The sequence below is a fragment of the Cataglyphis hispanica genome, chromosome 23 (genome assembly GCF_021464435.1).
Source record: "Cataglyphis hispanica isolate Lineage 1 chromosome 23, ULB_Chis1_1.0, whole genome shotgun sequence".
Lineage (NCBI taxonomy): Eukaryota > Metazoa > Arthropoda > Insecta > Hymenoptera > Formicidae > Cataglyphis > Cataglyphis hispanica.
This window is the reverse complement of record NC_065976.1, coordinates 1,956,399-1,982,449: the sequence shown is the minus strand read 5'-3', so window position 1 is coordinate 1,982,449 and position 26,051 is coordinate 1,956,399. Positions and strand designations below refer to the sequence as shown.

General features: G+C 33.3%; 1 protein-coding gene across 4 annotated transcripts in view; it reads right to left on the bottom strand.

Moving 5' to 3' along the window:
- LOC126858017 (hemicentin-1) overlaps positions 1–26,051 on the bottom strand; it is a 231,825-nt gene that overhangs the window by 89,885 nt on the left and 115,889 nt on the right. The window lies entirely within an intron of this gene.

The following is a 26,051-nucleotide window of genomic DNA, read 5'->3' as shown; positions in this document are numbered from 1 at the left end:
AGGACAAAGGATCCGCCCGCGTGCGGCTGAGCGCTTCATGGACACGCTTTGTGCGCCCTCGCGCTTATTTTATCGAACGTGTAATTTAGCCCTGCTGACTTCGTACACGCACATATCTCCCTCCCTCCCTCTCTCTCTCTCTCTCTCTTCGAAAATGAGGGAGGTCAGACGAGTCTCTGGTTTGTTAATGCTCATTCGATTCTAGCATCCATGTCGTCCCGACGAAAATGGAACGCGAAGTCATTCTTCTCCCGAAGCTTTACTAAATCTTCAACGCAGTCCGAAAAAAGAAACGTATACACCTCGAAAGTATTATATAAATCATAAGAATAAAGATAAAAAATTGACTCAATCTCGGGAAAATTTATGATTGATTCTACCATCAAGATTACATCCGAGTTAGAATTTGAGATATAAACCCTGCCTCGTAGACTCTTGCTCCCTAAGAGATCAATAAACAGTTATATGTATGTATATATATATATATATATATATATATATATATATATATATCCAACAGAGTATTTATTTTTGTTTCGTTCAATTCGATATTCCATCGTCAGAATAAGATGGCGATGCAAAGAGATCGAATGACAAAACAAGCAACAGAAAGAGACATCAAGCACGAAAATGCGACGGGCTAAACGAACGTAAAAATAGCGTGCCAAGAAACGAGCGAGCAGATAAGGCGAAAGGGGTTAGTATCATCGTGGATACGAGCGGGAAAACTAGAGCGCGAGGACGTTGAAAGGAAGCGAGAACAGGTAAGTGAGAGAGGTGAAGCGACGACGTTTGGGTCGACGACGAGGAACCGTATGTATAACAGTAACCAAAATGCTAGCCTGCATCAAGGCATTACGTCTGCCTATCCGCCGTCACCGCCGCCTTAAACGTGTAGCGCAGTGCCACTACCTGCATACATACATGTAGTTTGCATAGAAATGGCACACGTCATCCCGCAACGCGCGGTGGTCTTTGCTTTATAAGGCAGCGTGCAGATTACTATTCACTAGGTCTCTCTCGTCTATCCCGGCTATGAAGTGACCGTCGAATATACGAGATAGTATGTATTCTTCGAAGCCATCCGCAGGGCATCCGCTCTCTCTCTCTCTCTCTCTCTCTTTTTCTCTCCCTTGACATGGCCTTTTCGTTTCGGTCGTTTGCGACAGGTGATTTTCGAAGCGATGTGTTTCGCACCGCATTCCTATCACGCGACGTTATTTCGATTCTTCTTTCAGCTCGCGATTGTAATACAATACGAAGAGAATTTCCAGGTGAATGGTTAAAAATTAGGACACGGTGATCTTCCGAGTTTCGAGACACACTATTTATATACGACAATTCAATGTGAGACCGGAAGAATAAGTTTGTACTAGCACGATCAAAGCTAGCTTTCTTAAATTAATAATGAGATTTTTTTCCGGTCAAATAAAGCAGGGAGATGCTCATTCGAGATTGCATAAACTGTAAGCTTTATATATAGAGAGAGAAAAAAAATTCAATATAATTTTAATAAATTTATATATATATGAATAATATTTTATGTTTTTCCTTTCTCTCTTTTCCTCTGATCTCATATATAATATTAAAAATATCGAAATAACAGCATTACATAAAAAAAAAAACTATATCTGCATCAGTTATAATTTAATACGTTTACGTGACGGGTAAAGATTGTGGACGTGACAACGCACTTTAGCGGGACATTTTCTCGCTTCTCCTTTTCTTCAGTTCAAAGGTGCGACGAACAAGATAGCCGAAGAAAAATGCGATGTTCTTCTTGAAGCATACGGCATATGAAAAAGACCCGTCTGTAGAAGACGCGACGGTGTATACGTGTCTGTGTTTTTCATCCGCCTTCGCGATTGCGTTCGAGGATGAATGAGGCATATAAAACATACAGTAGATACGGGCTGTTCTGGTCAGACTAAGTGGAAGTGATTTACCACCACCGTCGCAAACCGATAAATTAACTTTCTCAAACTATAACTGACGGTAACGATTCTTCCGGGTAATTTTAGAAGCCATTATTTCGAAACTTCTGTAATTTTTTTTCTTTTATTTTAATCCGATTGTAATAATTATCTCTTTCCGAAATACTGCGGTTTGATATCATTAAGTTCTATAAGCATATTACAAAGTAAAATAATATTGATAATATAATGTTTTCTTTATTTTGTTTTATATTGAATAACATAAATTTTTAATTTAAAATTTTTCAATGGTTTGTGCATCGTATAATTTTTTAAAAATGCGTTACACATTTTCTCGTTCAAATATAATATTTTTAGCAGTATTATATGGCATGCACAAAAAGGAGATATATATGTTTACGAGAAAAGTTGCGTTGTTCACTAATATGATTTTTAAACAATTTTCAGCAAAGAGCTAAAATTTACATGGAATATATGGACTTTGAAAAGTAGTTCTTGACGATGTTCTCTACTTTCGAGCTTAGAAAAGGATTTATTTTGAACAGAAATTTCTACAGAGACTTTAGCGACGAACATAGTACGTATTTCAACGACGCAGTAGTTTGTTTGAATAGAAATGCGCATCAAATCGTGTAATACTTTCTTAAGTAGAAAATCCATTGCCCGGAGAAAGAATAGTAATGTTTTCGACCAAGCGTATAAAAAGTGTAATAAATTTTAAATAAACTGAACGCAATATGTGCTAATAAAAAATCCATTCAACTATTGAACTGATAATTCACTCTCTAATAAATTTCTTCCACTTGTTAGAGGGAAATCACGAATTAAAACGAATTGTTTCGTCGTTCACAATGAGCGCGAAATTTTTCATCACAATCAACATGGGAACTTGGTGATTAAGATGTGTCGACGCGCGCACACTGTCCGCTAGTACAATCATTTCGTTTGTCAAAATATACAAAGGTAAAAGAAAGAAAAGATTTCACCATAAAACTGGACAATGCCTGTTCCGTTTGTAAATTCAACGAATTCAAAAGGACCGCATTTGTATGACGAAAAATTTACCGTATTGTCATATGCAATTACAACATTGTCATATGTTCCTTCAACCGCACAATACGACATTTGCATTGATTTGACATAAATTTAGCGAGTAAATGTATTCTTTGGAATCTTCTTTTTATATTTTTTACTTTTTTTTAGAAAAAGATTTATCAACCGTTATACTGTTTTTTTCATTATAATATATATTTATTATTTTTTATTATAATTTGTAAAAATGAGTTTACTAAAAATTATACATAATATGCGTAATATATATATAATTCGAGATTATTCTTACACGCACGAATGAGTATTTGATCTTTTCTCTTTGACTGAAACGTCAAAAAGAAAAAAACAACCATCTTAAATATTGTGATTTTTAATCAAATAACGACGCAATCATTTTTTCCTTCTCAGAAATAATAAAGAGGAATTTAATATATACAAAAATAATAAAGATTAAAAATATAATCCTGTACTTTCCTCTATGATATAAAAAGAAATAAACGCTTGCCTTATTAGATACTACTCATCGTTTTTAGCGAGTTTGCAGATAGGTTTAATGTTTAATACGCTTTTCCTTCTTATCAGACAGGTGTATTCATATGTTCTAGATGCTGGTATATGTTCATCAATGCCGCGACTGGATCAGGGATTGCAAAGCAAGCGGATAACCGTCGGATAACCGCAACAATGCACGGGCGCATTTCTCTGTCCTTTCGTTTTGCGGTTCTGCCATCATTGTCCATGGCATGGTATAACTAACGTTCATATGTCAGATAATCCTACGGATAAGCTATCAACTCCTTATGCTGGAAAGTAAGAGAGTCAAAGCTAATAAAGCTCTCTCTGAACACAGACGTTCTATCTTGATTGTGGAATTACACGAATATAAATATAAGTAGAACGTATCAATAATAAAACCGACACGATTGTCGCAAGCTAAAAACTTCTCTTATTAATGTAACACTCCATTGCTTTTACTGTTATTTTTTCAAGCAATTTGCTGCAGTAATAAAAGATGTTAAAAGTTTCTTTATCGGAGTAACGTAAGGCTAAAAAATTTACTGCATTATTAATTAATGCCGTGCTCAAAATATCGTATCGACTGCTAAAGTTACAAAGTTCATTGGAGGATAAAGGCATCGTAGATATGTAGCTTAATATCGATTATCATTAGGTAGTTTGCACGGTTTTCGTAGTTGAGGAAAGTTGATCTTTTACTTATGGCCGTTGAACAGACGAGGCAAGTATACAAGTGGAACCTTAATTAAGGACTCCACGACAACGATAATGAATACTCGTAAACGCGGATGCCAGTTATAAGTACTCCGTGGCAACCGTGCTCAATGCGAAATACCAACCGCGCCCTCTCATAAAGCGAACGTTGCTGTAATCTTATATTTTTCTCTTTTCCGTGTCAACGATAAGTATCGCGCACACACGCGAACAATGATTTATCGCGAATGACGTTAACTAACACGATCCGCGAATGCTATAATTATCGCGATGCCATGATAACGAGACGGCAATCGAAGCGCGATAATGTAATGAAGTTTCGCGAGGGGGAAGAGGGGAGGGAAGGGGGAGGTCTCGTTTTACGATACACATTGTATTTGACGAACGGGTCTTTTAATATCGCGCCGGAGTGAATGACAGCGCGCGCTTCGGGAAAATGTCGGACTCGGAACCCGACGAAATGGATGGATAAGTGCGCATAGCAGTTATGTGGAAATTAAATTCTCCCCGTGTATTATCGCCACGCCTCTGATATCGGGCTATCCGATTTTTCAAGTATCACGTTTTTTCACGCGGCACAACTACCGTAAATAACGGCTTCCATTTATCCTACGGCGAATCGAAATCAGCGAATGGAAATTTGTATTGTTTGCACGGCGCGATTCCATGAATGGAAGTATATAAGTGAGACGAGAATAATAGCCGTATAATGCGTATCGTGAACGCTTAAATATTAAAGTCGTGATATATTTATGTACGGATCTGCGTTTATTGAACATTATACTTATTCCGTATTATTATTTTCCGTATTTAAAGTAGCAACGGTTCGATTAATTTTGCATTTTTGTCCACTAAGATTTAAGATATTTTCTTATCATCAAAATCGTAATATTTTTCAATTATTTAACGCGATTCTAACATTTCTGACGCTATCACACGGCGTCGTCGTCGCTTTATGATAATGTGAGAAACGTTATTAAATTCGTCAACTGCGCTCCAGATTTAATCAAGAATTTTTCCGACGGGCTGACGATCCTCCTTCTTTGTCTGGCTTAGCAAGAGTAGACGGCGTAGCGTGATCCATTAGACGCTAAAAGTAATGAATAGTAACGAGATCCGGCTAAGCCGCAGAGAGGCAACGACGACTCAAGCAACGCGATTTCGCGATTGTGCGAATGCATCTTCCCGATTTTATCATCAGGATATGAAAGATGAAGTCTCAACAATCTGTACTAATATATTTCTTTATTTTATGCTATGAATTTAATTCTGAAATATTAATAGCATTTGTGAAACACTTCATTAATTGTTATAACTATATGTGTATATATTTTCTTATTAAAGCAAAATTTAAAAAGAAAAAAAAAAAACACTGAGAGAACATATTAAGATATAACTAATTTCATAAAAAATATTTTTCAAGAAATAAGGAAAAGTTTAATGTTCATTACATATTTCAAAAAATGTTTCAAAACAAAATTATATTTATTAATTCTCTGGAAAAAAAATCTCGCAATATTTTCCCGAACGACAATGCGAAAAAAAAAGACTTTGACATGGCGACACGAAACTTTATCCACGAAGGCAGGACGGAGTTATAAGAACGAACGGAATAAGAGGAATCGGAGAGAAAGATGAAGTCGAGAGTTAGACCGAGTTACAATGCGGGAGAATATACGAGATGGAAGAGATGGAAAAACAAAGAATGGGCGTGCAGGGGAAAAAGAGAGCGTGAAAGAAGAGAAGGGTTGTCACAGTTCGAAAGGGAAATGATAAAGAGTTAGCGGATGAAAATGAAGGAGGGAGAGTAAGAGAAGCGAGCAAAAGAAGAAGGACGACAACACATGGACGGCGGTTGAGAGAATAAAACGAGAGGAGGAGCACTTGAGAGACTGAACTTTGTGTGGGGTATAAGCTACCTGTCTTTTGTTTCCGCGAGACAATACCGGAGCTTATACAAGCATGGATGGTGAGTGGCGATAGAGAGGAGGGAGAAGGGAGAAGGGCCGCAGAGAACGGACTCTCTTCTTTCCATTTCGCCTAGTTTAGCCAGACAGGCTTGTGTATTCTTTTCTCGAGCCTTCGAGTATATATTCTCCGATGCGCGCGGCCACTTTTCAGAAGAGAGGATACGCAAGCCACACTTCTCGTGCGATCAGAGACTTTCTCGAAAGTCATTCTCCTATACTAAGCAGCTTCCGTGTTTCCTCTCCGGCTACCTTATCGCAAGCAAAGCTTTTCGCTACTTTTCGGTATATATTTGAAACATATTGCAATTGAATCTTTTCTTAAAAGCAAATTTTTCCTCTCAACATATAAATTTCTCATTGTGTATTTTATTTAGTGGACTTTATCTTATTTAAACTTGGATTTTTATTAGGTCTGAAAGTTTTGTCCTATTTCTTCTGTGTATGTGTTTATAATAGTCTTTTAAATTTCTTTCAAACTTCTTAGATTTCCGCTGGGGCGGATATATGAAGTACTGTATACTCATATGATCTACAAAAGTAAATGCGAATGTAACGTTTAATTTTATACTAAAAAAAAAAGAGAGTATTTTGTGTGTTTGTTTATATTTTTAATTAATATATATATATATATATATATATATATATATAATTTTTTATATTTAAAATTATTTAAATAAAATATAAAAATGTGCTAAAAAAAATATGTATGACTGTGACACAAATACAAATTCATGAAATTCATGAAATTCATAAAATTTGTATCTTGAAGTTTTTAAAAATTACCCCAAAACTCAAGTTTCAAAGATATAAGGAATGTGTCGAACATCTTATGTGTCGAACATCTTATGTGTCTGCCGATGACCATTAACGTTTCTTAAGCCACCCTCGACATCGTTACATATAGGAGGACAAATAATCGAAATAACAAGCACGAGAAGAGGACGAGAGGAGGGCTAAAGGTAAGCGTAACCAACGCTCTAATTGGGACAACTCGCATCAAACGTCGACGGGGCTTTACGTTGTCAGGAAGCGCGATAAATATGGAGAGTGAAATGCTTGTGATTACATAGTCGAGTGATGCCGGCCGGCCGGCTCTCACCCTCCGACACAAGCGACCATCAAATCCTCTTTCAGACGGTAAAGTAGTAAATCCTCTTTAATAACGTGTATACGGGTGCTCACAGTGGCAACCAGACACGAAAGAACATGGCCAACGAAAATAGGAACGGTCTTGCCAGATTGTACAATTACATTTCACGTGATTGTTGTTATTCGTCGTCTACAAAAAAGCATTTTTGTCTCTTATTTTGGAACCGTAATTGTGTCTACAATACATAACCCGCGAGTGCATGTGCATAACGAGGTCTCGTATATGACAATTAATAATTCAAAGGATGAAGTTCTTTAACGTGCGATAAAAATAGTTGTGGATGCACGTTATTACTTTTACATACTACGTACAGCGAAAATAAGTTAACAACCATCGACGAAAATAAAATTGATCCTACCACTTAATTCTACAATAATGCAGTAATAAAAACTAGATAGTACTGAGTTGAAAGTCCATGTATCAGAAACGTCACGCAATGCATTTGCATAGCAGATTAAACGTGTTTCTCTCTCATAGAATTTTTAATTTTATAAAATAAAATTTCACTTTTATTTTCTCCCCTGCTCGCCCGACTACGCAGCCCAAAAAGTTTGAATTTCAATTTGAATTTACTCAACGGTTGTGCGTGATGTTCGTATATCCAAGTTTTTTTTTTCCCCCATCAATAGACAGCTATATTTTGTATTTTATTTCGAGATATATCTAGGATAAAAGCAAAAATTCGAAAAAGGATTTTCTATGACTGGACGCTACCGAGATAATCCACGAATCGATATCGATCTCGTGAAGCGTGCGCTCGTTTGGCAGGTAGAATATTTTTGCGTATACCTACGGTATTTGGAAAGAATAAAACAAACGTTAACCGTGGTGCATCCCGGAAGAATGTAAAATACGGCGAGCGCAATACAAACAGATTAAACATTCTCATTGCTTCCAACAGCGACGCTATTTGCGTGCGCGAACAATCCTCGATGAGTAATCAACGAGCGACAAAGATTTTTAACTCTTACAATAGTATAGCAAGAGTGCAATTTTTACATTTTATTACGTAGAGATAAATTTTGATAATTTTATTACGAAAATATATGTTTTTTTTTTGCTATGAAATTAATAAAGAATTGAAATTTGAAGAACTGTAAAAATAAAATATTGTAAGGAGAATAACAAAATAAAAAGATTAAATTAAATAAAGTAAAACTGTTATCATGTATATGTCCATTAACATTTTCAAGATTATTAATGTATCAGCAAATTTAACAGAATTGACCAGTGATTAAAACTAAATAAAGAAACAAGATTAAATCGATATTAATATTATCTGATATATATTTATTTTTACATATTAACTTCCAAAAGACTATTATTTTACACTAATCACAAAACTATACATATAATATCTTATTTTAATATTATTATAATAGATATCTCATATATATATATATATATATATATATATATATATATATATATATATATATATAAGAATGGGTTTTAGAAACGCGATCGCGTGATTAGTTTTATGAGAACAAAATCTCTAGGGATGTCTCTGTGTATACCTGAAAGACGTAACTGTAGCAAGGACGGGATAAACGATGGAGCACCGCAATAAATCATACCAACATTTTTCAATATCGGTGGTGGCCGTGTTGACTGAGCTTAAGGCGTAGTGTCCTACTTGCATTCGCCATCTCGGTTTTCCGCGATATGTGGCATAAAAGATACTTTGCGGAGATGTAAATGTAACCGTGTGACGGCATAATTTTAATATATCATAATATTCATTGACTTAACTTCAATATTACCGTAGTCACTTATTTATCTTGTGATAAAATTACTATATACATATTAAAATAATAATTAAGTATGAAAGAAATATCTAATATATATTATCTTACATTTAATTATTTCGATGTCTCTTATTATAATACTAAGTTGGACAGAAAAATTTCTTGTGTAAACGTGAAAATTATATAAAACTTTGATTAAGTCTTCGATAAAAAAAGGTCGTGAGAATAACATATATATAAGGAGTAAAAGGAATATTTGCGGTGTGCGATATTCTTGTAAACATATAATCATTTCAGCCGTCCGGTAGCATATTTTTCCGCGAGGCACAATCCGTGTGCCTCGATTTAAAATCCGACTTTACAAAACGTAACAACCGTATTTGCGAGAATATTCAAATCGAGCGCTATGATAAGCAACCGTGCGTATCTTCTTTTCATGTGTCCCGTCTGTCGCTCGCTTATACGATTGGCATAGAAAAGAAGAAACGTTTGCCTAGAACGGCTGTCGATATTCCTCAGGTTCTCGCCAAGGAATTGGTTCCCCGAGATCGTCGTTTCTTCGGCCGAGCGTTACGTACCGAGTTTACGATTATAACCATCGGCTATCAGGACTCTATCCTAAGCTCGAGGTTCGGACCGGAGAGGTAGCCAGGGTAAGTATCACCACGAACTCACTCGACGACATTATTAAGCCAGTCAATATACGGTGAGGCCATTATACGGGACAACACCATATTTTGCTCTTTACCGTATATACAATATACCGAAGCCATTGCTACGGTACGAGAAAAAGAATTCGCGATAGCGGTCAGCGCGTTGAGCTACACGTCACGGCCAGATTATTGCATATGCGGCTAAAAAGCGTAGCGCGCTCGCGAAAATGGAATTGCGAAATGTAATTTTATTTTTTCCGATGCCGAAATATCACGTTGCAAATAGAACGATATTGCTATGTCGCTATGCAGTGTTATCTGATGTTACAGAAACTAATTGGACATGTGACGGTGCAAATTAATGAAACGTAATGCAAGATGATTGAAGTTTGAAGTAATTATATTTCTTTTTTTTTTTTATAATTTTCGTAAATGCGTTATTTCGCTTTATACGCGCACAAGAAAAATAAAATTTTCTCGATAACTTCTCAATAATTTAATACAAGTGATGCGAGAATAGATTGCCGCGCGATAGAAATTTTCCTTACAGATTTAAATCTATTTTTAATATCTCATGAGATAATCGCGAATTATGTTGCACACACTGGAGCGAATATTTCAATATATGCGAAGATAACGAGATTTCTCGTGCAACTTAATACAAAGCTGTAAACATCCATAAATAAATATTATATTTCTCCGTAACCATTAGTCAGCGTAAGAATAAATTTTCCTTTGGAATATCGCCTGAAATAATTTTAAATAATTGTGATAAAGCGTTCTATTGTTAATTTTTCGCGAAAAACGTGGCGCGTTTACGACAAAACAAGCTACAAATTGTATCGATTTCCATCCTTAAACTGTGAATTTATAGCTCAATGTATATGCAATTCTTTGAATTATACGCGTGATTGTGCCGAATCGGTTTACGTGACTACCAAGCTCCACCCATGGGATTATGATCGCGACTTTCTTCTCGGCACGAAATCACGAACCGTAGAGGTATCGCGATAAATAATCCCTCGGTGGATAAAATTTATTTTACGGGTATCTTTTATACGATCGGTTTTATGGACGGCAAATAAACCTGTCCCGAGGAACAGATCAGCTTCTGGTTGCACGCCATCGAAGCTTAGAGAGAAGGTTTCGACGAGGAAAGTTTGTGATACGAGCCACGAGATAGTCGTTTATAAAGATAGCGAAAAAAATACACGTTTATATTTATCAAATATTGAACTAATATAAAATATAAATGTCTAACGAGTTTACAAGCAAAATTTTTAATTTTTTTTATTACATTTTTTATTTTTTTATTTCATCATAAGATTGATACTGATAGATATCAAAGAGTAACGAGATGTATAAAAATTTGAACACTGACTATTATCAAATTAGACGCGATTTAGTAGAAAAATTTAATTACAAAGCATAATTTCTTATTATTTATTAATATATTTACCTAATATAAATAAACAACTTTGAATCTAATGTATGTATGTATTTAGTAAAAATGAATCTTGAAGCATATAATACGTTCTTTTTTAAATCGTATACGGCAAAAGTTACAACAATGTAATAAAATTTACCGCGTAACTATGACACGTTTTTATTATTTATTTTATTCCAACATTCGACGAATAAATATGTCATCAATGTCAGATTGTGATCATCCATACTAAATGCTAATCAAGGGCCAGTATCGTTTGAAATCTATTTAAAATAAAGATGTGCACTCGTTTCGATCAACTTGGGATTCACGATAGGATAAATACGAGCTAGATCCGTGACAGAGGGAGAAGCCGACCTCGTAAATTCATCAGCGCGCTCGCTTACCTGCATCACCGTAGATTTTTTTGGCATGCGGAATTATACGAGCGACGTGTATTTTATCAACTAACGCGAAAGAGTATCTATGCATTTTTCATAGTATGATTTGGATGTACGCGCGATATTAAACGACACAGAATATATAACAACGGGATAAATGTCGGGCGTTTAACGCCTGCACCTGATGGTTGATATTTTATTAAGATTTAATAGCTCTTGGTACTCTGCGCCAATTTTCGACTCTTTAATTTATCGAGAGATAAGTAAGAATTATGTCGTGCGATGTAGCCAAACAATCGCTTCTAAAATCTGTTTTAAATTATCGAAGTAACTTAGAGCGCTGATATTATTTGGCCCAAAATTAGATGCTCTTAATTTATTAAAGCGTTTAATATTTTTATCAGCTCCAATATCTATTATCGAGTAAATCGACGCAAAAAAAGAAATATTTTTTTCTAATTTAATTATGTATTTCAAAACAAGAATTATGCATTTGAAAAACGATAGACGGTAAACGAACGACAGACAGGATGAACGGTACTACAAGTAGTATCTCTCCGAGTTTCAAAAACGAAAAATTGACTCTATATCATAAAAAATCATGTTATCACATAAATTTTACTCCTATCGGTCTTGCTCGTAAAATATAAGACGAGAAGGGAATAAAAATATAAGATAGAATGTTGAGATAAAAAAAAGTGAAAGAGATTGTAAATTTCATAAGAAACATAAAATTTCTTTTTACCTATAATATGTATCACATCATTGACGTATACACATAAAATTCTTTACACGTTTAATTTTATGTGATGCGTTTCTTTTGAGACTCATTAGAGAAAAAATAATCTCTCGTAAAAAAAAAAAAAAAAGCGTAATTTCATCATATCATTAAGATTTGGATCGCAACTGGAATTTCATTTAGCAAATGTGCGCTATAAAACCCACGTGGTAAAGATAACATCTTGCATGACGTACATGATGTAGAGACCATATGCGATATGCGGCGTAGAATAAAGTCTCGTAAAACGCGTCACGTCTCGGACTTTCGCGGTGTACTCGCCATTTCCGCGGATAGTTAAAGTTTGGTCGATAGCCTAAAAGCTATCTACGAATGCGCTCTCTAACGGGTGATGGCGGTTCGATCGTGTACCAGGTGTGCTCTCGCCCTCGTTCTTCTAACGGCCGCTTCCGCGTAAAAGTACAGCTTTTGACAGGAATTTAATAACTTTTATGAAGCCCGACGGTGGCCCATTAACGCTTATCGTGGCTTACCAGCATTCGCCTTTTTCCACGCGGGTGGTCTCCGTAAAAATGCATCACTGCACGCCCCGCGCTCTTCGCGACCTCGAAGTTTTTCCGCGGAAAGTCTCGTTGCAAGTTGTTTTCAACTCCGGGAAAGTATGGCGAAATATTATTCTATGCGTATCTACATTAAATGACCGTAATAGCAATAATTATAATGTATTTACCGCGAATACAAAGAGTGCGGCTTCTTCGAAAACTAGCGCGCAACAATTATTATTATAATTTAATATGCATACACACGCATAAGTCTGTAGATAGATACAATGTTCTTACAAATTTTCTGGGTCAATTTAATAAAGTTTTAGAGAAAATAAATTTGTACAAGTAGCTATCGATATTTTTTTAAATTATCATTTATTTGGACGATGTTTTTTGAAAAATCGAAACTTCGAAAAATATGTATCGATGAAAAAATCAAGAGCAAGAGTTGGTCAGCGTTTCAATATACATAGAATCTTGCTTCGACAAATATTGTCAAATCTGCTGACCAGCACTTGTGTGTCTACTATATCCAGATACGTTCACACGTGTGGCGCAAAGTACAGAGTACGTATATGTACATAGTATATAAATTACTTATGTTTTAAAATTTTTTAACCTTCCGAGAATTCAAAAAATTGTGTGCGCTATGTGTTTTTCATAGAAAATAATTTTTAACAATTAATATTACTCATAAAAACAGTTAACAAACAATGAATGAAAGAATTGAGTTTGTAAATAAATACGTCGGTTTGAAATGTGATATGTTAATCCCTCCTCTCCCTTATTATTAACACAGCATCTCTGCATGCATTGCTTTGATAAAGGTATCGATACAGTTAATAAAAATATACTCGAGATTGTATTTTAGAGCGACAAGTGAAATTGGCTATGTAGTTGGATATACGATGTCAATGACATACTGTATTGTCTTCTGTCATTTGATAGCGTTACGAAACCGAACAGGATAACTCATCCTCGTTCTATTTAACAAAGTTACGCTATTCATTTGTAAGTCAATCGAGAGATGTGTGTATGGTATCGATAAATTGTAACAGTTATAATAAAACGTGATATTATGAAAAATTCTATGAAAAAATACAACATAGCGAAAACACACATATTGTTACTTCATATTAATGTAAAATATTATTCCATTATAATGTTTATAAAAAAATATAGCAGTGTATTATATAAAAATATCGCATATCTATATGTTAAATTAAAATTTGTATTTATTTATCTCTCTTATATACATATATAAAGTAGACAGTATTATATACAGACGTATATAATACTGTCTATTTTATGATATGTGTACGCGGATTGAAAAATGTATCATACTAATATTGTATACAATGTATGTATCATTTCTTATCATCTCTTATCATTCTTTACAATCCCTTATATCAAATGAGAAATTTTATTTTTATCGTTCCAGTATTCAAATCCTTATTTAGAATACATCCCCCATTTTAAATTGTGTTTACGATCGACTCGTATATCATTAAAATTATATTTGATTATAATCGTAAAGAGACTTTCTTACGCTTTTATAGAGTTAGAAGCCGTTACTATCGCTGTATAAATTATTATTAGATATTCAAATTTCATAGTTATGATAATAAAATTATATTTCATTATTTTTTGTACGCATTAATGAAACGCATTTGTACGCATTAATGAAACGCTATGATTACGTTCTGAATAATTGCATTATTCCGAGTGCTCTAGATATTAAAAAATTCTTATTTTAAACAAAAGATATATAAATTAATTTTTTCATATTTTTCCGAGAAAACATTGTAATCCGATGTCTTCGTTTAATCGGATATCGAACATCGTTTAAATCTACACGGCATTAATCTTGGGAAGTAGTAACGATAATAGAACACGCTACGGTTACCTGGTAACGAAAACACATTAGTACTTAATGTTCACATTTGTAGTCTGTCCTCGAAGAAGGAAGTGAAAACTCTTAGAAGTGTATTCCTTATTGGCCGCAGCGATAAATAACGGCCTCTAGCCCTACAAAAGCGTGAGAAGATCTTTTCCTTTCGCCAAATGTATTATTCATTAAGGAACTCGTAAAAGAATTACCGGCGCTTGATAACATAATTGCAATATTGTCCATTGCCTTAATAGAGATTAATCACTCATCTTTTGTACTTGTATGTATATCGCTATAGTCTGACAGAATATTAAAAAAAAATATTTATCAGAATAATATTCTAATAAATAAACATGTAATAGTGACAATAATATTGTCAGTAACTCAATTAACGAAAATTAGAAATAAATATAATTAGAGAGAAATATCTTGCATCTTTATGTGTGTGTTATTTGTCAAAATTTTATTATAATATTAATTTATATTAATTAATTTTGATTTATAAAGAGAGAGAGAGAGAGAGAGAGAAAGAGAAAATTTAGAAATTTTCCAAAATGAAATGAACTTATTATCAACTCGTTTATTTATCGAAAGGTCAATAACTGTCTGACTATACATATACATACAATATATTGCGTTCGTATCAAATACGTGTGGTCAAAGTTTAATATAGCGTATATCTCACGCCGTGTTCCACCACCCTTGCTGATAAGCGGCCAACAAACACGTAGAGCATACATTCCTATCGTTTCTAATCGACAGAGGTGTCAAGCAGTATCACAATATATTGTATTCGTACAGTATCATGCATATGAAGGGATGCGAGCGCATAAATGCGCGACAGTCGCGTGGGTCAACGACATCGTGTCCGCCAAGGTAAATATGAAGGCAAATACGATATAAAATGTAGTTGCCAATATTTTATATTGGTAGCAATATTTCTTGTAATCTTACGATAGTTGCTTTTATCGCCCGCCGCGATCATGCGTGACCGTGCCGATTTGGTCGATTTACACTTACTCGCGAACTATGTATATGTATGTAATGTGAACTTATGCATGAATATGTATGAATATTCATAGATATTTTTCAATTTAAAAAAATATTAGAGTTCTTTAAAAAGAATTTTAAAACAACATCAATTTCTTTTTTACATTTTTTATTTAAGATTATAAAAAAATTAAAATGCCAGACAAAATAAATTTACGTTCTTTATATTATACTATAGTAAATTTACAACTAATAAAAGCTTCCTTTGAATACTATTGCAGATTTTACACATATATATAAAATCTCTATTTTTTTTATATGCATATATATATATTTATATATTTATGCAGCAAAAGAATTTGCATTTTATGAAATATATCTTTGAATAATTATTTAAATAAATAAAATATATTTCAACCAGAGAAAAAAATGCATATATCGTAATTGATCAAATATCGTAGTTAAAAAAAAAAAAAAAAGTATCTTGATATATAACTTTCGCTAGTATTTCATCAAAGTTTAAACAAAAACAGGTTATATATCCGCGAATTAATCAGACAGAGACTCGTAATACGCGCACACTTAACGTAAAATACATTGCTCGTGTACAGTAATTACCAGTATACCACAATGGAAAATATATCGCCGACGGCTATGCGTGTAATCTAGATACACGACAATTTCAAATAATTCTATCTATGGTAACCCATATACGGTGCAATTAATTCCCTCTTAGCACTATTGCCAGAAACATGCATAGTTATCTCGCAATTAATTCCATTTCGCGGAAAGAGATTCCGTTTTGCAAAGCTTTACCTCGATATCCTTTACCGCGAATCTGTAGAATTTTATCCGCAGACATATCGGCATTTCTATCAGATATGTCATCTGGTCAAAACCGTTGAAAAGCAGAAAGGATCTGAATTAAATTAAAGGATAGAAATTTGGAGAAAGTGGTTTTGCAAAATAGTAATACATCTTAGTCTCACGATAATTACTTCATTTTCATTAATTCTTTACCCCATGCCTAATTTTATATAATTATAAAAAATAAATACGAAATTTCATATGATTATATATAAATCACCAACATATAAATGTGATTACACATCTATATTTATGGACAATTAAATAGATCATAAAATTTTATTTTTTACTATAAATTTATAAATAAATAATTCATTCATATATCAATTAATCGATTCTCGGACCGTTCAAGCAAAAATACAGATGTCTCATAATAGTTCTATCATTTTAATCACGTAATATGTAGCAAAAGTCAAATTCTCTACGATCAGAGGAGAGAAATCCAAGATCCATGAACGCTATCAGCGTTCTCGCTTTCCAATATCATCTCACCTAACAGAAGTAAGAAGAAGAGCGGGTATGGGTAGGAATAGATTTGCATCGTTTGCATATCGCAGGTGCAAACCACCGGTCATGTATCCACCAATGGCTAGCACGAGAGATCGCCGCGATCTCCAATAATATTGCATTACCTACCTCGCGTCGTCATCGTCGTCATAGAGACGATACTACGGCCGGTAAGGCCAGCGCGAAAAGCGAGCAGAGAGCTTATCTCGCCGGCACATACGCGAAAAAGGCGGTTGGGTTCACCCTCGGGGGTGAAGCATATACATACATATATATTTATATATGCATGCATATATATGTATGTCCTAACACACACTCACAAAGGACACGAAAAATATTCTCGCCTATAGAGAGGCATCTCGCTTTATATGCAATCACATCGCACTTTTATGTCTTCGCGCACTGTGTCTCGAACGATTGTCAAAGTGTCAGATAAATATACAGCAAAATATGCACAGAGGTGTGTACTGTCAGTAACTGTCGTCTCTCTTTTCTTTTATATACAAATCCTTTGAAAAATTTGGAATCGATTTTCTTCGTTACTATATTATTAAACGGTAGCAACAGATTTCAATTTATAAATAATTGGCAAAAAGACTTTATGGTGAAATATAAATCGCGAGAAATAAATGAGATTATTTCTTGACAAGTTTCAGTCAAGAAAAGTTTATTTTAACACAATCTGATTTAGTTACTAGAAAATTTCACGTAGAAAATTTGAAATGAAAATTTAAAGATACCTCAGAATTATATCGACTATTTTTTATCATTGTACATATATAATAAATTTTTTATAACTGTATATATATATGTTTACGAACTATTCTACAACATTTAAAATATAATAATTGGAATGTTTTGTGAATTGCTGCGTTCGTACAATCTACCGTTGAAATGGACTTAACTCGTTCATGTGAGACATAACTAAATTCAAAACTGTGGTTATATTAGAAACTGTAATATGCCACCGGAGGATTGCAAACGTTGACACAACCAATAGACTGCCCGCAAAGTATAAATTACGATTTTCGAGATTTGCCGAAAAGGTATTTAAATTTCGTAATGGTTCTCTCAAGAGTATTTTAAAATTTAAAACTTTCATATAACTTGTGACGATTATAAATAAAAACATAATGTACTAAAAAAGAATTTAGTACATTATGTTTTTATTACTTATTTTAAAAAATTAACTAAAGGCTTTTTAAGAAATTATTCAACTAAATCAGATTAATTATATAATAACAAAGATAGCATCTTTATTATATAGAAGGGAAAGAGAAAATTCTGCAGATGTAAGATAAATAGGATATCAAGAAGAGTGAGGACAGAGAGATACGACTTTTCCAACTTTCGTTGATGCTGCTAAAACTCGAGCAGTGAAATTTATCTTGCTTTCAGATCACATCAACTACTGACAGCACACAACCGCTTTTACAGCAAGGCACTTGTTCGGCGAATTGTTTAAGCCGAACAGATCCGAGGGAGTAAGAAAGACATGTTTCTCGTTCACCGCTGAACATTCTCGAAACGCGAGAGCTCTATGTATATATATATATATATATATATACACTTTTAGTCATCTTGCCGGCTTTCCTCGCGCCAGCATTCTATTCTCTTGTTCGCGTGACGACTAGCGCGCGAGAACCGAGCGTATAAGATGTCATTTCCGGATTTGACAGCTTTGCATAAATTACATGCGCGTAACGTGCGTTGTATACGCGTGTGCATCGCATCAAAGAGAGAAGAAGAAGGTAGCGTAGTTTACTTCATACGTGGAAGGGATGCATTGCGGGGGAGAAGTAGGAGGAAAGAGGGGGGAAAGGTGAGAAGGAGTTACGAGAAGAGTATCTAGGCTGTATAGATTTAGTTTTTCACTTTTTCGTTGCGATAAAACTAATAGCATCTCTTCCAGATAACGCGGAAGCTTTTGTAATCTTGTGGAAAAGTGCATCTCTTATTCGGGAAACTCGATTCAATCACTCAATTTTTATGCACAAAAAAGATGTAGTTCGATCGCTAAAATCATTTAGCATCGAATGACGAAATTTCTTATTACGATCATGTTCGATTAATCGATTTTTGACATTGTTAAATTATTTATTGGATCTCTACAAGAAGATGGAATTCCGAGATAAATCTGTTTTTTATCTATATATTATTTAATAAAGTATTATTTATTTTATAACGTTATATTTCCGCGATAGTTATATAAGCAAAGCAGCTTATGAAAGCTAAAAAGTTACTTACAGTACACATCTTGCAGTATCCATGTTGATCTCCGCAAATTGCTCCGTGTATAATGGCACTACTAATCAATCTAAACTCACGATCTTCTCAAACAGAGGTTGGTAATCAACTGATTAAAACCTCGACCTTCTCACGCAGCGCGCAATACAATCCCCACTCTAGTGCTCAGCGACCTCGTAAGAGAAACTATAAACAAGTTTTGTTGACATTGGGTTTCGATAATATGTGTATATTTGATCGAGACTCTGTTTTGTCGTAAAACACATATAATCATGTTGCTCGATAAACTTTGAAAATATAACATTTTCGAAAATATAGTGTAGCATTTCCGTGTCTTGATTTAGATCTTTCATTTATTATTCTTTATCCATCGCGATTTCTGAAATTAGATATTTATAATATACGATCCGAAATACATTTTATCAATCAAAATTATGTTTGCAAAATGTAATCCATAAAAGGTCTGAATGCTAAGATATATTTCAATAAATGTTCCGACACAGAGAGCAACATAAATATTACGAGAAGTATATTTTATTGTACGGATATTTTTTGTGCTTAACAACATATATTGGCCTTGATATCGTTATTTGAATTTTTTCTAAAAAAATAAGATAAAACTTATCACTTTATTAAAAGATTAGTTTAATAATCTTTTATTGCGTAAAATTAATATATAAATATTAATGCAAAAATATATATTGTATAGCAACAAATTTCAAATCAATAAAAATATTTTGTTTTATAATAATTGTTTTACCCATTCCGCTAATAGTTTATCTTTTGTACTGACAACTAAACTTTCTGATAACTCGATAATCTGCTTAATCCTGCAATGTTTAAACTCGACTTAGCTTGCGCTCATACGCTCGACTAATAAGCTTTTAAAATTAATCTCGAAGTTTGAAAGCTTGAGTATATGTGTAAAAGATCAGCATATATGTAATAAAAATGAATAAAATCCATATATATGTAAATAATATAATACGAAACAAACGTTTAAATATTTGAAATAATACTAATAATATTAATAACATTAATTTGTCAAGAATGCTTGATTCATACACAAGAACGTTAAAGTTCAAAAATATCTAAGCTGAAAATTTGAAATCTCGAAAAAATCTAAAACCCTAACAATATCTAGGTAATTTATGATCTAGAATATTCACGAGTTCTAAGATAAGTTTCAAAAAAATTTGTCATTTAAGAAACTAGAACACGAGAGAAAAATAAGAAACCTGGAATGTAAGATGTCTTGAACCAGATAAATCGAGATTGCAATTTTCAAGAAAGCAAGGAGGGACGATGATGGCTCTCGAGCGCACTTTTAGCAGGCGCATCAATGTAGCAATTTCCCTTATATTTTTGCGGAAGGTAATTGTACTTGCCGAATTACCCGGCGGTTGTTCACGTCAGATGAGATCGTTTAAGAGTCGACGATACGCCGTTGAAAAGAATAGCGGCTTTTCACAAGCAGACGTCGAGCAGACTACCGATACAAGTATCTCTTAGGCACCAAAACTTTGTGAATAATGGCGTGTTTGAATAATGAGATGGATAAGTGACGTAATTTGTCATTCGCGAGAATAATCAGCTAGCTCGGTAAACGAAAAGACTTATTGTTAAGAATTCTTGTGCGATTTGTAAAGAAAAATGATAAATGATTTATATGTAGCGGAAATTAATATTTCTTATGATATTATATGCACAAATTTTGCGACAATAATTTTATTACGGATAAATATTGGCAATTAAAAATTCATGAAAAAGTATTGAGAGTAAAATATATACAAATATATCCTGCATGAAAGCGATATTAAAGCTCAGAACTTTTCATTAAAATTTATGATATAATTTTGATTTAGCAATTTAAAAGAAATTGTTTTCGTGTGATAAAGAGATACATGAAAAGAAGAAAAATTATTTATGAGCGTGTAACTATCCCGTAACTATCACTCTAGTCATCGAAAATAAAAGATTAAAAGTGTGGAGGATTGAAAGATTCTTTGTTATTAAGAAAAATTGTGAGAGAGGCTTGTGTTAGGGACCTAAAATCGCAAGATGTTTAATAGAATATTACATAAGTAATGTTCATTGCGTTATCACATTTAACATAATAACCAGTCCATTAATATTAATATATAATATTAATGGCAACATACAATTTCGAATTATTCGATAATTCAAACGACTTTATAATCGCGCGTAATTGGCAGATTATACAATACCAGAAACAAATCAAACATAAGATATTAATTAATTTTTATAATTAAAATTTGTTTTATGATAATTAAATATGTAAGAATAAAAAAGAATATATTAATAATTCCTTTCTTTCTCTGTTAATGTATAAATTTAAGTTCAATAGATTTCCTGCTTTAAATCGTGCGCGAGTGTCTTTTGAATTATACCGCAAATCGAGATGTAATAATTTCGCCATGTAATGAGGTGGAATTTCAAGATCCGTAGTATACGCAAGTCCGCCTTTTATGCTGTTAAATATCGGCTGCGAGAAAGACCCGAATTAACTTCTCGCAACGCCTTTTATAGAATTTCCGATACCTAAATATGGATGCTGGCGTAACGATTCCAGGAAAGCCACCTAAATGCGCTCGGCGCGATTTCAATTTCAAAGAGGGGAAGAAAGCCCTTTAAAGCAGCATGCCGATTCCACGCGAATTAAGCTATCAAGAGACAATTCTTGCCTGTATTACCCGAGAGTGGGAAATATTTTACAATGCTTATAATGGAAAATCTCAATTTTCGGCAGACACATTAAATATGCCCGGAAAGTTATCGTAAAATCAATAATAATAATTAATATTAATAATTATATATTTATTTTAACAGTGCATTGTAATCTTTTGTGAAAATAATAATGTAGTATCTTTTGCAAAATTTTTTAGTAATTTTTTTTAGATAATAGTGTATAATCTCCATGAATTGATAGTAAAATATCAACAAAATTTCTTTGTTACAAAAGTACGACTCTATATTTGCGATATTAAGTGCAATTTATTAAAAATTATGAATTTCTAATAATATTCGCAAAATATGATGGCAAATGAAACTTTTATCGCTGCGATAGAAATACTCCCCTGTTATAGTCACTAATACAAAAAAAAGTCAAGTTATTCTTAGCGTGTCTCTTTTAAATGACTATCACATACACGTAGCCTTAAGAATATTTCCTCTTCGGATAATGGGTGGCCATTTGCACGCACGAAAAATCCTTTTTATTGCGGTAGGTAGTTGCATGTCTACAAGCCTATAAGACTGCGCGCGTTCTCCATCCTGATTATCACACACTCATTATTTATTCTTTCTCTCTTCTCTGCTTGTTTTTATTCACTCTTATACCCTTTCTAAGAAAGTCAACATAGAGTCGACCAACGCGAGTAAAATTGCACCCGTAAAAGAGTCGTTCCCGATTAGAAACGGTCGTGACAGAATATTTGATAGTGTTTTTCTAATAGTTCTCTTGTACGAAATAAAATTTCGTAATGATATGATGGTGTTTCGCGTAATGATATGTCTCTCCGCGTCATAATAAAAAAAAAAAATGTTTTTACATAAATTTGCAAAAAATATAATTATTAATTTTTTAATTAATAATTTTTTATTAATAATCTTGTAATAATTTTTTAACGTTGAATCAACAAGATTTGATGAAATTAAAAAGCAAATAAAAACAAGTACAAATACTCGAAAATAACATATCTAAAATTATAATTCTTCTTTACTTGCTATATATAATTTAAAAAAATTTTAAAGCAGATTGCATGAAAATCAGATAAATGCTATAGGAAAAAGTACTTGTCCCTGTCCTAATTTCAAGCATTCATTGAATTCGTATACCATGCGATTATGCATGCCTATGAGCGAGGTATGGAAACAATTCTGTGGATTTTGATGAAGAATGCGTGGACAAATGCGTACGCAACTGCATACGCATACGATCAGGATGCAGATGTGATTATTATTGTTGCGCATTAGAACGTGTTTTCGTTTAACACAGAGCTTTTTTATTTAATCCAATATATAAATCATTGTATTCGATTGTCCGTTATATGTAACAATACAGTTGATCGATCGGCGTTAAATTCTTTAATCATCGTCCGTTTGGCACGACGCGAAACGCGCGGTTGATAAAATTTTAGGCAACATCGGTTTTCATTCGTTTCATCATTGTCTCGCGACGTAACAACTAGCGCTCGCCACAACGATTTCAACAATGCATTTCGTTTTCAAAACTATTTCACATTTAGGCGCAAATATTTTTCTTCTTCAAGAATCTTGTTACTGCAGGAATTAAAAAAAAAATAATTTCGCGTTTTAACGTAGTGCACAAACATAATTAATAATATTTTAAATAATTAACTTTTTTCTTTTTTTTTTCGTAAAAGTTGTGTATAAATCGATATGTAGAAGCAAACAACCCTCCCCCCAAAACATAACTTTAAAACATATCCCTATTTTAGATATCCCTATTTATTTTCTCCATTTTGCAAGGATGCTACGAAAAAATAATGACAATGTATATTAGCAAAAATTTTCGTACGCGGAGCATTTGAATAAAAGAAAAATTAGCAGAAGTAGAAACCGTGTGTACCGTAAATTTATTGCACAAGTGCGTTGCTTTTACGGCATTATGGTGTGCACATGTCACTATCTAGCTATAAATATTTAAAAGTGTTTTACATTCTTTACATTCAAACATTCGTTTTATCATTTTTACAGATTTTTCCTTTCGTTTTTCTTTTTCGTTTCTTCAACCGACCCGAAAGACTTCCGTTCTTTATACATAGTTTGAATGTATCTACTTGCATTGTACCATCGCGTGCGGTTTTTTGTATGGTACCCCATCACTGGCAGTTGACCAAGCGAATCTGCATCCACTTTTCTGACATGACTTGAGCGCGCGGTAACATTGATGAAAATCTCACTTCAGACACCACCGCGTGTTTTAATGAGCGGCAGACTGGAAAATGCATGATGTTATTTTTACACATATCTCGTTTCTTTCGTGCATTTCCATATTTCTACCGCAAAGCTTTCTCTTACCCTCCTTTCTCTTTCTCACTCGCATGGTGGTTGTATATGCAAACGTATATATGTGAGCTTGGGATAAACGATCCGTGTTATACTTGAAGATTGATCGACTGATGCTGAGAATTTTAATTACAAGCACTTTCATCGTGTTTACCATCGTAAATCAAATGCCTGTTAAAAACTTTGATACCTGTGTTTCTCTCATGTTTTCTTTTTATAGTACGCATTAAATAATTAAAATTTTCTACCACTTTATCCTATTTAAGAATATCGTGAAAATACGTATCATGTGATACAGATGATCGGATATAATACAATACGTGTCATCGATAAAAGTTGGTTTTTAAATCACAAGATTGATCAATAGTACAATAAATTTAAAAAAATATTGAAAGATATATGAGAAAAAAATACAAGATTAAAAAAAATTTTTTATGTAATGTACTATTGTTATTATACGCGATTTTTATTTTAAAAAAAGATTTTATGCTTTAAATAAATATATATATATATATATATATATATATATATATAATTAAAAACCAATTAGATTGATATATCTATCTTTCATTGATACATCCATCTTCAAGCAAGCCCATATTTAAGTATTTAATTTATTTTTGCTATAATGTTTTTTTAGCAGAAAAAGTTTTTTCTCTTGTTTCTCTGTTTTTTGCTTAAAGCTTTGCTTAAAAACCTGATGCTTAATACGCGTATGCATAAACAAACCAGAAAGATGATTTGGTATGTTAAAAAGGATTTGTCATAGAAAAAAATATATCCGCCTACAATTGCGAGCTATTTCTCCGCAAAAGTATAAACGAAGAGAGATAATATTTCTAGCTGCGAGTTTTCTATTTTACCATCCGTCTGCCACTGTTTTCCGGACATTATAAAGCATGCACGCTGGCACATCATAACGCGCGCGCATCCTTATTTTCTACCAACCTTCTCTAGGTATCATCGCATTTATCACGAGAAAAGAATTGTTTACTTAATGTTGCTTATCTAGTACGAGTTGGCGTATGTACTTTCTGCAATAAGTAAGCATTTTTGAAAGAAAATATATATATTTACAGCGCGCATTTTGCCAATTTATATTTCTTTAATGCTAAATTATGATTAATAAAATTTTCTGAATTTCTGAATCTGTGAGTATCGATTACCCTCATTTTTATTAAAAAATTGATTTTAAAAATTATTTGTTAAAATATATATTATCTTTCCTTCTTTCATTTTCGTTTTTAGCAATCTGAATATAAGTTTACTTTAATTATAATCATACATGCATTTGCAATAATGTTAATGAATACGAATTAAATCAGAGTAATTATATGTATGTTAATATCAAAGAAAATATTTTCAATCTTCTGCAGCAATATATAAGGATATAGGGGCAATAAAATCACGCACATAATATGCACTCTACCTCGATAATTACTAAGAAAGTAATTATATATGAGGAAAACGCTCGCAAGATCGCTCTCTTTAGATGGGATTAATACTTCATGAATGCATCCTAATGCGACCTGTACCGCGAAATGTAAATTCGAGCGTTAACTTTTCGAGCGCTTCATTCAAGTTTCACCTGCGATTAACCCCCGAGCTTTTACACTAAGAGCTCCACGCTCGCGCAAAGAGATATTTT